Raw genomic sequence first — 18,573 nt, forward strand, 5'->3', positions numbered from 1 at the left:
AAAATTAAAGGGAACGTTGGATTCTTGGTTTCCTTAAAAAACTTCTTCTATCCTGGACGATCCAGAGCCGATACTCTCCAGTTGCTTTGACCGAGAATTAGCCATCGCAATTTCGGGCGTCGGGGGTTGCGTACATAGCCCGCCTCGCCGCTATATCCTTCGGCATTATATGCACGTGGCCGATTCAGCGCAGTCTCTGCATTTTTATATGCCACGTGATATTTTCGCCCCCTTTAAAGTGTATACAGTTCCTCATCATACCTAGACATACAAATTCTACTTTCACGAACCCAAATCCAAACAACTATTATATAATTTAATGTTGTCTTCTATTTATATTGAATTTTCCAGCATTAGTTGGATGGTTTTACCTGATTTTTACCGTTTCATTCGGCAATCCGGTAAAATTCGACAAGTCCACCGGATCGAGAATCGGAATCATTCACTATTCAGTTAGTGACGAGATTTTCTACGCGACGGTTGTGCGCGTTCGCAGTTCTTGTGCCTACGTTAACTTTTCTTGCCGTTTGTTTATTTTGCTTTTTTTAAACGTTTACATTGTGATAATGCCTCCATAATGACGAGATAAGGATCTCTACGCATATGTTTTGAGAGTTTTGTTATATCATCCGAATGTGAAATCGTAGATTTTATTGTGTATCTTATAATATAATGTGTTGTATATTTTTGCAGTGAAACTTTTTTTTATACAGTGTGTAATTCTGCGATATTTTCTTTTTTGCATAATATTAATTTATTTGTAATTTATTACATTTCGGGTTTTTTTTAAAGCCAAGGCACATCTCTCCGTAAACAAAAACTCGTGTTTTCAAAATTATGTATGTTCAATAATTAGAATGTTACATTCTTAAATCTTGTGAATTATTCGTTGAATAAAAGAAATAGTTAATTGATTATACTTATTGATAGTGTTATTAAATAACACTAGTTGCAAAGTCAGTAATCTCCATTTTCTTCGTTTGTATTTTTTCTTATGGAGTTTGTTGATTGTTTCATTTTTATACTAATGACTATAGATCTACCATCGTAAATTGGCAGCCGGTCGAATTTGAAACTAAAATTGTCTATCGAGGATAAATTTGTCACAAATGCCATTTAATTTTACAACATGTTTCTCGAATTATGGATTGCGCTGCGTTTATTTAGCTCTCATGGCGTCAAAATATCAAAATCACATAATATTTAGTGTTGATAAATAAAATATACCTACCTATTAAAAAAAGAGATCAACAAGTGAAAAAACCTTTTTCCTTAAATAAGGAATGTACCTAATACATAATTTTATATTTGATATAGTATTTTATAATCGAATGAGTGTTTGTTGCTAATTTAGGTAGGTACGCTATTTTTCTTGCTCGCAAGATTTTTATTGTTTGTACATTTGAAAACATAAAGAGCATTTTAGATTATTAATAAACGAATGTGACCTTTTAATATTTGACATTATTCGATAGCTACTTAGCACCAATTATTTGGTAAGTATTTAAAGTAAGCTATATTTTAATATAATCAACAACGAATTATGTCTCCACGAAGAAATTAATGTAGACATCCGAAAATAACTCCGGGCGATTGGGCGTTATGACAAATTTATTCCAGACTGAGTCAAATGTTTACATTTTGAAACGTCAGTGTGCAGGATTCGGGGTATATATTTTGTTTTTGAAAATACAGAAGAAATAAGTATAGTGCATAATGGCAAGTAGTTCTAAAACAGTTCGTGGAAATGTCAGAGACATCATTCTAAAAGTATGGCAATTCTGCGATGACGAAAAAGGACAAAACGAAATGATTATTTATATCGATAATGGAATACAACGGCAAGTCGCCATGACAGTTGTTCAGTGGTACCAAGTTGCATTTATATTACAACGCAAGTTATTTCTTATTTTTTTTAGTTTTGTTCAAAGTTATGATATAAATAAAAATTAATGTCGGATAGCAATATAAATGAATACTTACTTATTATTTGTGTATGTAAACGGATTTATAAAGAAATTTAGTGTATTAATTAAACTGACATTTACAAGTTTGAATTCCATAATATGACCTCGACTGGTTTTATCTTTACCTATTTTTTTTTTATTTACCTACCTAAATGGTCCTAAGAGTGACACAGAATCGGATGATAGTCTATCTGGAATTGAACCATTATAATAGTAGTTATATAATTTCTACATTGTTTGTGTAATTTATAGTTTGTTATCGTGTTTTATTTAAAATTCCATTGATTTTGATACTATTTTACGGTCTTTAGAGTGAATTTAATTTATTTTCGCCTTTTTTATTACATTTTTTCCATGACTAAAATATACACAATACTACTTTATATTTTACAATTTATGATTTTTCCAACTATGCATTTCTTCCTCATGGTTATAAAGAAAGTAACGCGTTTTTATTTTGATTGTGTTTATTTTTTATTTTAATATTTTTGTACATAAATCTACTACCAATAAAAATGTATAAATAACCATTTTTTTGTTAGTTATGGCAACATTCTCAATGTCATACTAGCGCCCTCGCTGAAACGCCAATTTATGATGGTAGATCTATACTACTGTTATAATATATTTTCTCAGAAGTTTTTTCAAAATTATATGTATGTTAGATAATTGGAATGTTACATTCTTAAATCTTGTTAATTAAAAATTAATGACCGTTGTTTAAAAATAGCTAAGAAACATCTGTACGAGAACATTTAAAATGATGTGATACAAATGTTCGTGTTCGTTTTTTGTATTCCTCGCGGATGGAAAAGGGCAGGTGTGGGTGGACATGTTTCGGGGAAAATGTTCAGTGTTTCATCGGAAGTAGCGACGCATGGTCTTGTGGGATGTAGACTGTCGATGTACGGACTCTTGTGCTGGGATAGGCGTTTACAGATGTTTGTATAATTTGCTCACGGACGGATGTATCTTGGTTTAGACTAGGCTTTATGGACTATAATGTATATTCGAGGTTACTGAGCCAAAATGTCGTAAGGGATAATAATTATTGGTGAATATGATTATTTATTTACGGTTTAGACTGTTTAAATGTCATCTTCAGTACACCAGTAAGAGTTTTTCCGTGACTTAGAACTAACTTTTTGCAGGGTGAGTGTTCATGATGGAACTGAGAAAATTCTTATTTCAGATTGCTGTCATATAATATTACAAATTGTTTTTTTGCTTACCAGCCTCGTATTTGCTAGATTCAAAATTGAATATAAATGCCATATCTTGAATAATATTTACTCGATACTATCATCCCCAATTATGACGATGGCGTATGTAGGGTGTTTATCGATCCCAGTTTTGAATTTGAAATGTGTCGTAATCTTAATTTAACTTATTCTGCACATCTATTCTATACACAAGACTGCCATAGGCCACTATCGAGGGTAATTCTTCATTTTTTGTATATAAGTTTTTTTTTATATATAGAATTATTGATAACCATATCCTTGCTTTTTCGTACAAGGTGGTTGTTAGGAATTTTGAACAATCACAAACACACAGGATTTGAGAAAAACACATAAATGTTTTTGTCATGACCGGGAATCGAACCCAGAACTCTCGGGTGGAAGGCCAGCGCCTTACACACTGCACCACGAGAGCTGCCTTGTATATAGGTATTAGCAATTATTGTAACAATTACAATAAGTTAGTTGTAATTATTATAAGTGCTATGTTTTAACAGCACCCTCTTGGATATGTTCAATTTTAGAGCGAGCTAGACAGTTTTGACTGTTTAGACGGCTAACTTATTGTAATTATTACAATAACTGCTGATACTTCGATACAAAAAATGAAAAACTACCCTCGTCAGCTGCCTATAGCGGCGTATAGCAGTCTTGTGTATAGAATAGATGCGCTGGGATTTTAATCGTTTTATTGATCCAACGGGTAAACATATTATTGTTTTCTTGCCCACGATGGCCGAGTGGCTTCCGCGTCGGCTTATAATGTCATGGGGTCCAAGGTTCGAGTTCTGGGTCTGGCAAATACACATACTTGAAGTCAGAGTGTGGACCTAATATTTTGAGCAGGTGACTAACATCCATTTCTCGTAAAAACAAAAATCTGTTAATACAAACCGTCCATAATAATATGATCCTTTAGGATCAGACATGGTCAAAAAAAATTATATTTGAACTTTATGGTTTTTAGTCACCTGTAAATTGTAAAGTTAGTTTTTGAAAAACGGTTTTAATATTTTTTTTATAAAGTATCCTGTAGGTGCCAATTAAAAACAACATGTAATATTGTCTACGGTGACTTCGTATGAACGGTTTACTTGGTAATCCACCGCGGGTTTCACCAATGCTATGTGAGGAGTGAGTAGATCCATTCTTACCAAGACTTAGCTTCGAGGTCTAAGGCGGACGAAACCGGTCCAGATTTATTTATTTAAAGCGGAATAGGTACTAAATTAAATCAATAATACAATTCATTTAAACCATGAATTGGCAGTTAACACATGTGTATTGCCAGACCCAGAATTCGAACCTTAGACCCATGACATGACTAACTTAGTAGGTATTTTTGAAAGAGATTTCATGATTAAATTAGGCATTTTCTTCGCACTGCCTTCCTGTTGGACATATTTTAAATACTTCAATAGTTCGTTGCGTGTTTACTAGTCGATCGCCTTGCCGACGTAATAAAATGATCCTTGGTGTACGCTGTGTCTGAATCTATCGGCCCCGCTGGTCCATTACCGGTTTTTCATAGTTTAGTTATTCAAACACAATTTTTCGCCCAACACGAGACGTGATTAACATTGCAAAACCGGCGACATTCTTGAAATGTTTACTCAGTCGTTTCGGTTGTGTGCCAACGAACGGCCTTTGGTGCATGCACTCCGCCAAAGGACGATGCCGGTTCAATTCTCGGTTTTCTAAAATCGAATTTGCATCGTCAAATCGGCGACATTGTGTTATATAATATGTACTGACTCTTCGCGACTGCCCGTTTTTGATATTTTACTACGTGATGGCATTTGGTGCACTATCGCTGTCAAATCGCTAATAGATTGCTTGGTCAGTAAGACCTTGTTCAGATTGCGCGTGTCCCACTGCGCTTTACGGTCGAGTACCTACAAAAAATATGCTCCGCCCATATAGCGCGTTTAATTTGGCAGTATGCGGCGTGTGCAACTCAAAAGGATAACCGTGTGTGAAATGTTCACAGACAATGTCTTTTTGATGTTATACTTCTTTTGGCGCGTTTGGGAAAACAGACCAGAGTGTATTTTTGGCGTGTGACGAAGTTGCGCGCGCCGATGTAACACATAATTTATTATTATGATTATATTCATTTCGGTCTCAAGGGTACATGCGCATGCATTATATTGAAGTGAATATTTATTTTTCATTGTGTATCAAGATTTGAGGCTATATTTATGTAAGTATTATTTATGAGTAAAATTATATATCAATAAATAAATAAAATTTGTGAATGTTGAGTTGGTAAATATTTCAAACAATATATTTAAATTTGATTTTTTATTAATTCTTCATGGGCACTTCTGAATCGATTATAACCGCTGTATGGCAAAGATGAGTTTTGGTCCAATACAATAATTAAATTACAATTATCAAGTGCTATATGAGACACAGATGAATCGCGTACGTTTTCATCAAACTAATCCACTGAAATATTACTAGACTCAAGTAACTAACGGCTTATTTTGTTTTGTTACGCCAAAGAAGAATAACTTCTAACGCGCGTACATAAGTACACACCGATTTTTTTTTTTGGTTATACATTTATACGTTTGAGTTATGCACGCCGCTCACGCCCCGCCGAACGCTGTCCACTCAGACCGTACACTTAAAGATTCCTAATTTCACAGTACTGCCTCAATGAACACTCCTATCTGACTGACACATACTAGGGTCCAAGGGGTTGAATTACAAAAGTTTGGGCAATATACCGTCCGCAAGTAGATTCGAATGCCACCCCATTGTATTTTTAAGATACCTATACCTAGAGTTGGGTATTTCCCGAGAAAATCTCAATTTCGAGATTGGGGATTTTCCGAAATGATGAAATTTTGAATTCTCGAGAAATCGGGAAATTTGAAAAAAACCTGTAAAAATCCTAAAAACAGACGAATCCCAAAAAATATGATTTTTTTTATTTATGTAAACAAAATAGAAGTAGGAAAACAAAAATAATTCAAAACATTACTTATTAAAATAGTATTTCAAAAAACACAGACTGTCAATCGCTGCGGCTGACAATCGCGTACGCTTTTGAGACACTAAATTTGCTGATGACGCAAAATTTGCGCTCATTTTGAGTCGATGTTAGCTTAATTGTGTTAAATGCCCCGATCAGTCCTTGAACGTTTTGTGTTTTTTGTCCACTTTTTTCATATAGATAATCGTTTTTTTCCAATTAATATTTGATAATAAAGAAATACCGAATTCCGAGAAAACATTCTCGAGATCCGGGATTTCCCGAAATGTTAAAAATTTCAATTCTCGAGATTCGGGAAGGAATATCTCGAAAATTTCTCGAGAATTCCCGTCGGGAAATTCCCGAAACCCAACTCTACCTATAGCTCAAATTACACTGGCTGACTCGCAGATTCAATCAGATCCAACGAATCACGTCGATCGTGAAATGAGAACCTGCCAGTGTTTTTTGGCCTTTGGAGATATCTTCGGAGGTGGAATCTGCTTCCCATGCAGACAGTCGGTCCTCCCCGCCTTCTAATAAATGGTTTATAATATAAATACTGTTTCTATTATTTTTGAACGGACATAGCTAAAGAAATGATCACATTTAAAAAAAACAAGTAATTATTAGTTGTAGGTGCAGAGGAAATGGAAAGTGAATATTGAAGCGAAGTGAGATGTAATGTTTACGCTTATAATTCGGGGAGCTATCACGAACTGGTCTCGGCTGGTCAGCTATTAAAATTGATTGCCTGTAATGTATACCTGCCATTAAATAATTTTCAATATGCACATTGCACACCTGTTCGGTTCTGTTGGTTGCGTGACATTTTTCGCGTCAGCCGTGTAATTTTATTAGTATCAGCTGATTATTAAGAAGAGAAAATATTGTCACTTATTATGTGCCATATTCCTCATTGTTGAGAATCGTTGAAACCTTGGAGTAATTATTATATAAGCCGTGTTTCTAGTGTATAACGCACAGTAGAACACTGATTTTATTATTATCAACTTAACTATGAAACGTTATACCATCGTGTTGCTTCTCAGTACGACCACCAAATTTAAACACAACATAGTTAAACATAAATGTTCTATTAAAATAACTAAAAATAATTACCACTAACTTTATATTTAACACAAAAACAATAAATTTCAGCAACACGTACTCGCAGTTTTAAAATGCATGTAATCAGCCAAATCATTTTTTTCCGGCGACGTTTTCAATTTTTTTTAATTCAGCCGTAAAAATTCTATCTTACTCTAACGGCCATACAGCGAGATTTATAAGCGTGCCGAATGCTTACTCACCCGCATTTATGGTTCGTTTTTGTTCAGGCCTTGAGTTGAAACAGATTACTATCTGATAGTATAAATCTCTCATCATTGAAGTTAATGGCCCCACCAAACCACACCCGCCCGCACCACACCCGGTCTTATTCGGGCAATCATGGAACCCTAGGTTTGGATGTGAAGTATATTTTTTTATGACTGGAAATGTTATTATTGACTGTCGGTTTTAGTGTTTTAAATCAAGGCGAGTTTGGCGAGAGCCGGACGTCGGTTAGTAATTGAGGTAATTAATATTCCTTGATTTAAAACACAAAAACCGATAGTCATTAATAACGCAATTTGATAAGCATTTCGTGTAGGACCTACTGGTTTAAATTATCGCAATTAAGTAGGAGGCTCCTAGCTTAATTGGTTAAAGCATATTGGCGCGATACCAGTGGATGGATATACGGGGTGGAATCCCGTCGAGCATTCGTCTAGAGTCTTTTCAAGTTATGTATGTTCAATAGTGTATGGAATGTTACGTTCTCAAATCTTGGGAAATATTCGTTGAACAAAAGAAAAGGTTTATTAAGAATCTAATAAAATTGAACAAGCATCGCATTTACAGTCCTACAAACTTATCTAATGAACGATCAGAAATTGAACTACGGACTATCATATGGACGCAATTTTGAAAACATAATCAAACGTCAGATTCTGTCCAGTTGCGAGTCTTGATTGGGTAGTTTTCGACTGTGGCTCCCCCATCCATTCTTTAGATAAGTTTCTGTGCTGGATAAGATGCTGTGTCCAAGAAGGTAATAATTGCTGTGTATATTATTATATAATTGATCAGTAAGGGCACGACTTGCGAGCTAATCTAAGAGTACTGTGTGGATATTGGTAGGCACCTATTAATTATTTCTTCATCATTCGTTTAATTATAGACCATCTCACACGTGCATTCGATACTGCACGGCTCGCCTTAGACACGTGTTGATCATACCAATATTAATACCCATCTCTAATAATAATGTTCAATATGCAGTCATACCAGGGTGACCATGTTCCGAAATGTTCGCTTGGGGCGTATCCGAGTACATTATGGTCGTGAACATTTATTCATATAACATAATAAGACATGTTTTATCAAGTGGTGGGTAATATGTACCCACTTTTAAAACATCTACCGTTTATTTGAGATACGACGGTTGTTTGTAGACGTTAATGGTCTAATTCAATGACATTATTAATGGACAACGCACTCAATACAGTAGCTAGCAAGTAAATTCACGCACATGCATAGGTAGACGTCACGCAATTTTCATTATGCGATATCACGCATCGGGAATTTATAGCAATATCACCATTATTGTAATGGCGTTAGAACAGCGTTTCTAGTGTCAATGTTCATTTGAGCGAACCCGTTCGAACCGAACCATTTGGCAGACCCGACAAAAAGCATCGGGAATTTATAGCAATATCATATTTATTGTAATGGCGTTAGAACAGATTATGCCATTCGGCAGACCCGACAAAAAAGTGAGTGTCATTTTTTTCTAGATGCTTCGTCCATATTAATGTCATTGGTCTAATTAGATTGAATTAGACCATTTGGCATTGATTCGTATCAAATATCTGAAAATAATAATAGGTAGGTACCTATAATAGCTTGTGATATTTTTGACTTTTTCATATTTCAAGATTCAAGAATTCTCTAAAATTATTTTCATGAAAAAACGAGTTTGGTTGTTTGATTTCTGGAGAATTATTCTCAAAATTCTCTGGGATATTTAATAACTTCCGTCCACAGTAAAAGTCGAGAGCCTTATTTTATCTCCTTCGGCTAATATAACCGAGATATCCAGATATTGGGCAGTTTAGTATACCTATTGAATATTTCACAATTTTTCGAGAATCTCATTAATGTTTTCTCGAAAAATGAGAATTCTTGAAATTTCATTGGATATGGCTGACCATGTGGAAAAACGGATATGCGGAAATTATAATTGCAGTAAGCTATTTATTGATTTTGCCATAATTGGATATTAAGGAATTTATAATTGCGGTCAGTTATTTAATATCGCCGATCAATATGCCGACACAAATTGAGTTGTATATCCCTATACATATAAGTAAGTACTTAGATAAATTGGCGGTAGGTATTAAAAATATTTTATCTCAAGTTGAAGTAGGCAGTTCAACTTTGGTTAATCTGTAATATTCATATCTAAATAAGTCACTTCGTCGCGTTGTTCCAGTTTTCTCCCACTGCCTGGCCACCCGCCACTCAGGGAATGCTTTATCAATAAAGAGAGATAGTAGGTACTTAATAATAAATGGCATAGCATAGATGCATCTGTTTCATCTTGTTACTTCCAGCGAGGAAATCGAAATGGCGGACAAACCACATTAGAACCACTTCAAGAATTCTGATCGCCTCGCCTCATTTCCCAAATTGTATTATTATTCATAAAACCATAAACACTTCCTTGTTCCAATATTGTGTTTGCATACACATGTGTTTGATTGAATCAATAATAATAATATGAGTATTTATGTATTTCTATACTTAGACCAGTGAAGTGTGCTTTAACGTCAGATATTGATAAAAATAAGTGTTTACTTTATAGTTTCAATTTCAATTTTTTTTTTTTTTTTTTTACACATTGTAGACATTACAAATTATAAGTTTAAGACGTTCACAACATGATATGAAACATTATAAAGAAGAAAGGTAATGAAAACGATAAAAAAATTAAATATAAAAAGAGAACATGATATAAACATGCAAAAGCAGTGAAAATAGAATTATACTACATCTCGAATGTACATAATTTTGAAAAACACTTTCTGAGAGAATATATTATAACCAATAGAAAAAATCTTTTTTTTAAAAAAGTAAGTCACCCCGGCAGGGAGTCGAATCCTGCATCTCCCCGGTTTGACGCCCCATCCGCGCATTACGTCTATGCTACGCAGTGACATAATAATTGCGACAAATTTTAACTATTGGTCACTTTTAATACCCACTCATCAGCGCTCTTCGAAATCAAGCATCCGCTTCCAAATAAATTATGTATGTTCAATAATTAGAATGATACATTCTTAAATCTTGTGAATTGTTCGTTGAATAAAAGAAATAGTTAATTATATACTACATCTATAGAAGCTCGAAGAAGTAGTTACACCGAGTTTGCTATGGAGACCCTATTTTAAGAATTTATAAAACAGCGTCCACCTAAACTCACCTCACGCAAGTGGAATATATCAACACCCGAAGCAATTTGGTTGAACATAGTTATCGCCCTCCCAATTATTTGCATTACCAGTGGCAGGTTGGTTCTGCACCTTGGGAGAATAAACAACTGATGCTCTATTTCTAAGATATTTATCAGGGACATACAGGTCAACCCTGCCCAGAATGGCGGAGTTCTCATGTATTTATTATTTATTTACTCATATAGTAAATGTCTATTGCGTCAATTTATTGAGATACTTTACGAGCTGTTTGTTGGTGAATTTGCAATCTGCCTGTAAAGTCGCCCAGTGTAATCATTGAACAAGCTAACAAGCAGATTGTAAACAAATTTCAGAGAAAAGTTGAAAGCCGGTCACTTTACACGCTACACGCCGGCGTGTGGGCCTACTGCGTCTGCGCAGTAGAGCGTAGTAGCAACCTCCCGGTAAAAAAACGAACTACGTTCTGTCAAAATACTCGCTGGCTTGTGGCTTCTCAGCGAATGGAAAGTTTTGTGTGTCATCATCACAATCGCAGTAGCTGAATCGCCCGCTTTTAAATTCGCCAACAAACAGCTCGTAAAGTAGCTCAATGTAATTGACGCTTATGGTTCCTTGAGACTCTCATGGTTGTTTCTTGTGCAGCACAAAACAGATTAATACATAGAATTCCAATGGGCTATATACCCAGTTACACTAAATTTTGACGCAGGGTTTTGAATGCGTGGGTGTCCCTTGAAAATGATCCATACATTATATACAAGCAATAGTGTCTGTTGCAACCTTCAAGTACACCAATATTTAATGAGCGTCAGTGCATAAACCGAGAGCAGTTGTCAGAACGAAAGAAACACAATCGTATCTTATATAAAATTCTGATAGGTGCTCGTATCAAGTCATACCAATCATTGTCAAATTAATGGTTTTATTGAATCTAAGAAAATTGGACCATTACTGTCTGCATTGCTCCACGAACTACCGAATTTTTTTGATCTCAATGCCATACGGTTTTCTCTTATCGATACAAAAGCTCACGATGAACGGTCATACAGCGAAATGTATTATGTACTTACAATTTCCGTGTAATTTACCCATTGGCGACGATATTGGATTGCATGGGTGCTCTATTTGGATCATGGGTTGCCAACCTTTTCAGCAGCCGGACCAGATTCTAAATATGAGATTTCCTACCGGGCCGCACAACCATTTTTTTTTATTATACAAAACAAAAAAAGAAATATACATTATATATATTAATAAAATAAAACAAAAATGAGAATCAAACATATTTATTAGATTAGACTTTTTTAAATAATAAAAAATAATAAACTTTAGTGAGAAGTTTGATTTTGTGTGGCAGAACTAGGTGCATCAATATCGATATCGAGTGAGGTCGTTCCTACACGCAAACAGTTTTCCAAATGCACATCAGTGATTCGTGTTCTCACTCGGGATTTGATATGCTTCATCTGACTAAAAAGCTGTTCACACGTGTATGTGTTTCCAAATCGCGAAGTCATCATTAGAGCATGTTTGTAAAATGCAGGATATTTCTCCTTGTCCAAATATGTTTTGTAAAACTCTTCCAAGCCAACCTGATGGAATTTCTCCTTTAATTGATCATCGCAACATATTTCACAATGTTCCATTTGTAATTTTCCCGCTAACAAATTCACGTCTACGGAGAATGGCTTTACAAATGCAGCAAAAAGCACACGGTGCTTTTTAAAATCTTGAGCCAATATCGAATCTCAATTTGCGAAATTAGCACATCTAGCGGCAGCATTTGATATTATTTTTATTTTCTCGCTGCTCCACGGGCCACAAGTTGACACCCAGCGGGCCGCGGGTTGGCAACCCATGATCTGGATAGAAGTTTTTATTCGACATCTTCGAACTCGTTGTGTTTTTAAGTCGCTAAATATTACCAGGCAATTGCTGGTTCTATTGGCAAGCTTCCTGTGTGTAATGTTACGATGATAATGTATGAATAAAGTGCGTTGGCTGACGGTTGAACGTTGGCGTCGCTGCAACTCGCGAAGGCGCCCACTCGCCGTCACAGGCCCCATCGAATGGTAATCACGATGAGGATTTTTGTGCCGGCCGACTACCAACTCCTCTTCGCTGCATTGTATGCTAACGGCGCCGGCCCACTGCATTGGATTTATCATTTCCTACTGTTGATGTATCGCTCCGAGTCACGATATAGAGCGGTTAAGACACGCTGTGGTTTCTGGATAATGCACATTGGTACTTACGTATGGTATGGCCCCCACAAAGGGGAGGCTGGCAGGGCTTTAGCCTGGGGGCCCGGGCTCAAGAGGAGCCCGGTGCGGCGAGTCGACCAAAAAAGTGAGATGAACACACATCACAAATTCTCTCTAATAGGTAGTAAAAAAAGAAGTTTTTTTAAAAATATCTTTCTTCAATAACGTTATTATTTAAACTTATATGGTTGTACGATAGGTGCCGACAATTTTTAATTGTGCATCGATGCTCGACTACTCCATAATTGAAATGGATGTATTAAAATGTCCAAACAACATACACACATTAATTTTACCGCATACTACGGTTTGGAAAAAGCTACTGTAGAGTGTCACACTACCTTTATACTAAGCGATAGGTAGGGGGGCCCGCTTCAGCATGTGGGGGCCATGACGTATGGTCATCATCGTTACAATCGGTTGGGAACGATACAATGCTTGACTAAGGTCTCCACTAGCTCGTTTTCGCCTTCTCGGTTTAGTGCTCTGTAAGTGCCGTTAATTGTGTCTTCATCAGCTGGGGTCGATCCACTGCTGGATGAAAGCCTCCCCTAGTTCTAAGCTGCCACGTACATCCACTGAACTTTATGATTTCGCCAATACACCGGGTTTTAGGGCGTCCCTTTGGTGTGTGACGGGATTTATCTGGTCGACTACAATGTCACCTACTTAGCGAACTCTATCACATCGCGTACTTTTGTCTGCTTCCTTATCCATTGGTTTGTTCTGTAATCTTACCGGATTGTGCCCTACATGCACTACAATTAGATACTCCTTTAATTCTTAGCACTAATTTCTTAATTTAAAATCCATTTGGACTATTATTGTTATCACATTATTATTATAAATTTTGCGTCTCAAGTCTCAACCTAGTTTTAAAATTCGCACAGATTGCATATTCGGTGAGTTGATTGGTAAAAATTCTATTTGGCTTGGATACTTTTTTTACCAATCGCTTTCGGCCGATTTTTCTTCGTAAAAGATACATATTTTCGTTTATATCATAAAGCTGCCCACCGACACAAACCACAACACGTTGAGTTTGACCCCGCCGCGTGCCCTTCCGTCATAAGAAGTGAAGGAGCCAGCCGGCATGGATGAAGAAAAACCAATGACATTATTAATGAACAAGCTAGCTAGATAAGCTAGCAAGTAAATTCGCGCATAGCGACATTCGCACACGCATTGGTAGACGTCACGCAATTTCCATTATGCGATATCACGCATCGGGAATTTATAGCAAAATGACTTTTATTGTAATGGCGTTAGAACAGTGTTTCTAGTGTCAATGTTTATTTGAGCGAACCCGTTCGAACCGAACCATTCGGCAGACCCGACAAAAATCATCGGGAATTTATAGCAATATCACCTTTATTGTAATGGCGTTAGAACAGATTATGCCATTCGGCAGACCCGACAAAAAAGTGAGTGTCATTTTTTTTCCAGATGCTTCGTCCATATATTAATATCATTGGGAAAAACTCAACGTCTTGTGGCTATGTCTGCGAGGAGCGTAAAATATTATGTAGCTCTGAACGTGGTGAAATCCAGCAGAATCTCTGCCACTTGAGTAGGATTGCATTGTATTTAAGGATTTCCAATTTGTTGACAGTGTTACAAAAGAAGAATGGAAGATGTCAATTTGTCATAGAGAGCGTGGAACGACACGTGGCATACGAGTTTCATAACTCATCTTAAAAATTAAAAGTTTTATTAATGCTGGAGGTGCGGGCGTCCGCAAACCATTAGAGAAGTTATGCAACGCAAAAACGCGCTTAATCGTGAACAATAAAGCGTACCAGATTTCGGTCTATCAATTTTCACTTTCACGCGTGGTCTAAAATAAAATTATGAAAATGATTGTCACCTAGTGACAGCATAATGACGGTGTCAGGCGCCGAACGGGTTACGCCTCTTCGGCGCTCATATTTTCATTGTTGACTTGATATTTAGAAATATTTTCAAAGTGTTTATGTGCAATATAATATAGTTTGCCATCTGGATACTGGCGTCTCTATCTTAACGTATTTTGATGTAGAATGACGAATAGTAGCTCATGTATAGTGACCGCTATAGCGTTTTTAGGACCTCTATGTGTAGAAGTTTTATACAACTCTACAACTGACACGTTATTGTCTATGCTCATTTATAGAGCATAGACCATAACGCAACGGAAACGTACACAGTTGTCAATTAGAGTTTACAAAATGTAGATGTTCCGTGCAGTTCGTCCGTTTCATGAAATTATCTAAATTCAAAAGTATTTTTATAAACCTTTATACGTAAAACATAGTTTAATATACTGTCATTTTATCATGCTTTGTAATACGTAATAATTATTGTGCTTCTTACTAAATCCATAACAATTTAAACGCCCACGCCGAATTTTATGAATGTTTTAATTTTCTCATTGATTATTTTTTTTAAATATGTAAATAAATAAAACTGTTTTACTTTCACATTATCATTAATATTACAATATTGTTTACTTCATTAAACCTATGTATTTCCAAGATTGAATGAACTTCTTCTTATTGTGCGGGATGGTAGCGGAGGTCGGTCACCATCAAGGCGATCTTATCTTTGTTGTCTGCTACCCGGAACAGTTCAGTGGAGCTGCACTCGTACCAATCACGGAGGTTCTTAAGCCACGAAATGCGGCGCCGTCTTCTGCTATGCTTCCCATTGATCTTTCCTTGAATAACACGTTGGGGAATGCTGTATTTTTGTCCTCTCATAATGTGGGCGAGGTACTGTAGTTTCCTGTTTTGATACTACGTAGAACTTCTCGGTCCTTCCCCATTCGATTGAGAACTTCAACATTTGTCACCCGGTCAGTCCAAGGAATTTTGAGGATGCGCCTATACAGCCACGTCTCGAAAGCTTCAAGTCTCAGTGACATCTGAACACGATATTAATAATAATTATCTTAAATAGTATAAATTATTATATGTACCTACCTACTCGACATTTTTGACCGATTTTATCAATGTTATTTGTATATCGTAAAAAAATAATATTAACTATCGAAAAAAATGCCAATCCCGGGATCGTCAAATTATAATGCCGGGATCAAAATTTTGGCTCGGGATTGGATTCCCTACATGTAAGGCCATCCGCTCGCGTGAATACTCAAAAAAGACGAGACTGAAACTCCAGTATTTAGCTAATGTATTTCAATGGCGGCTCGCTGATGGCAAGACTGGAATCTCTCAGTTTCAAAACTTCCGCTACCTAAACCGAAGAGACGCGACATTCTAGTCTCCCAGTCTCTCAGTTTCCGGTCACCCATAACACAGTGGTACCATTATCAGTAGATTTGATGAAAAATCATATTTTCTTACCAAAATAATTGGTAGCACCTTAGACTATAGATACATCTAGACGCCACCCGTTGCATTGCCAAATGAAGCTGCGTGCCTTGCGTTTGGTTTGTGAGCGAGCGAACGCATTCGTCTAAAAATGTTCGAGACCATAGACCATTTCGCTAGTGCTCGCCCAAAGTGCTCGCACTAGACGCTCAGAATTAAAATATAATTTTCTATTTTTTTACGTTATATAGTATTTTTAAGCGGTCAAAATGCAACCATTAGATAAAGATATCTATAATTTAAGTTATTTTAAAGAAACACTAGGTCACTGATATTATAATATATAATAAAATACAAATAAATTATCACGAACATGTATCAACTTACTTATGAAACGTAATACCACCTTCTTGCTTATCAGTACGGCTTCCACATTTTAAGACAACATACAGAACCATCTTTTCTACTTAATCAACCAAAAATATTTACCACTGACTTTATGTTTAACACAAAAAATATCAATTTTAGCAACACGAGCTCGCAAGTTGTCGACGCTATGTGAAGCGTTTCGCCCCGATTTAATGGCGATACTTTTGGAAACTGGCTTGTAGCTAGTAGACCTTTTATCTTACTCTAGCACGTGTCGCAGAGATTGTAAGGGTGCCGAATACTTTCTCACTCGCACTCATGCATCGTTTTTGTTCAGGCCTTGGGTAGCACCAATGACATTATTAATGGACGACTCACTCAATACAGTAGCTAGCAAGTAAATTCGCGCATTCGCATGTATAGGTAGACGTCACGCAATTCCATTATGCGATATCACGCATCGGAAATTTATAGCAATATGACCTTTATTGTAATGGCGTTAGAGCAGTATTTCTAATGTCAATGTTCATTTGAGCGAATCCGTTCGAACCGAACCATTCGGCAGACCCAACAAAAAGCATCAGGAATTTATAGCAATATCACCTTTATTGTAATGGCGTTAGAACAGATTCTGCCATTCGGCAGACCCGACAATAAAGTGAGTGTCATTTTCTTTTCCAGATGATTCGTCCATATTAATGTCATTGGGTAGCACTGAACTGAATTCAACAAGCAATAACAAGTCAAGACGCCAAAAGTTAAAGATGGGCGAACCGATCTTTAATTTAAATATGTGACAGATGTTGAAAAATACTCCTGCCTGTATAATTACAGGCTGCCAGAATATTCCCATATACAGACAAAGCTTAGAATGAAGTAGGAAAGACAATGGGTTTGACAGTTTGAGGTTATGAAATTATTAGGTTTCAGTAGCGCCGTGTGCGAAGTATCAGTCACCGGCCAGTTTAAGAGTTGCATCACCAACCAGTTCGTCAGATTTTAGTTTCTGCGTGAGCCAAGGCCTAAGTGTGTGAGATAAAATAAAATAAAAAGCTGTACTGTCTCCACTACATTAGTATTTATCTATTTATTACGTACCTACTAATTTAATTATGGTTTCTACATTCGACTTTAAAATGCAATAGATCGAGCGTGTATACACATAATTGCACCGCCTAATGCATAACTATTGGTGTCGTAAAGTTTTTAGTGGACATGCGTTACACACTCGTTCGAATTCAATTCGAATGAATTGGAAATGCATTAGAAATAAAAATACATAAAATCGGTAAATCGCGCGCGTGGGCCGGGAATGGTCGACTGTGATGCGATATGGCTGTTACTCAAGTCTTGCGCAAACGAAGGACTGTCAGCTGGAGCATTGCGGTGGCCATTGGATGGGAAATATTGCTTGGGATTGCTAATGGACGGTTGAGAAGACAAATACCTCTGTTCTGGGTGAAATATAAGTGAAGGACTAATATTCTATACTTCTTTAATTCGATAATTCGTCAATTGGTTATTTTCCGACTGCCTTTCTGCAAGGCATGCTTACTTTTCAGTATCTTGAATCTCGTGGGGTGGAGGTAGACCGTTAAGGCTATACTTCAGCTGGGGCACGGTCTAAAACGATCGTGACTGCGCGACGCGAAGAATATGCAAACGACGCGTGCAGAACAAAACATAATTTGTCATAAAAATTCAACATGCGTCCATTTAGTGTTATGTTTATTGTTATATTTGTAATAATAATAATATATTCATTGACATGTTTTCTTTTTCGAGTAAATGGTTAACGTTTTTAGTCATCTTTACACGATTTAAGAATTAATCCCCTCGACGACATCACAAAACAAATTAACGTGTTCACAGCTCGACTTTCGCTCTCCGATTGGCAGCCAGTCCGAAATTTCGTCAC

General features: G+C 36.5%; 1 protein-coding gene across 3 annotated transcripts in view; it reads left to right on the plus strand.

Annotated features, from left to right (window-relative positions):
• Mhcl (Myosin heavy chain-like) overlaps positions 1-18,573 on the plus strand; it is a 477,652-nt gene that overhangs the window by 204,236 nt on the left and 254,843 nt on the right. Inside the window, exon 1 of one of the 3 annotated variants that reach the window (XM_085950233.1) lies at positions 452-525. The exons of the other annotated variants lie outside the window; for them this stretch is intronic. The gene's annotated coding sequence lies outside the window, so the exon portion shown is untranslated. Of the gene's footprint in view, positions 1-451; positions 526-18,573 lie in introns of those variants that run through there. 3 annotated transcript variants of the gene reach the window in all.

This window comes from Rhyacophila brunnea, unplaced genomic scaffold, assembly GCF_057557595.1.
Source record: "Rhyacophila brunnea isolate RB1 unplaced genomic scaffold, BYU_Rbru_1.0 scaffold_23, whole genome shotgun sequence".
Taxonomy (NCBI): Eukaryota; Metazoa; Arthropoda; class Insecta; order Trichoptera; family Rhyacophilidae; genus Rhyacophila; species Rhyacophila brunnea.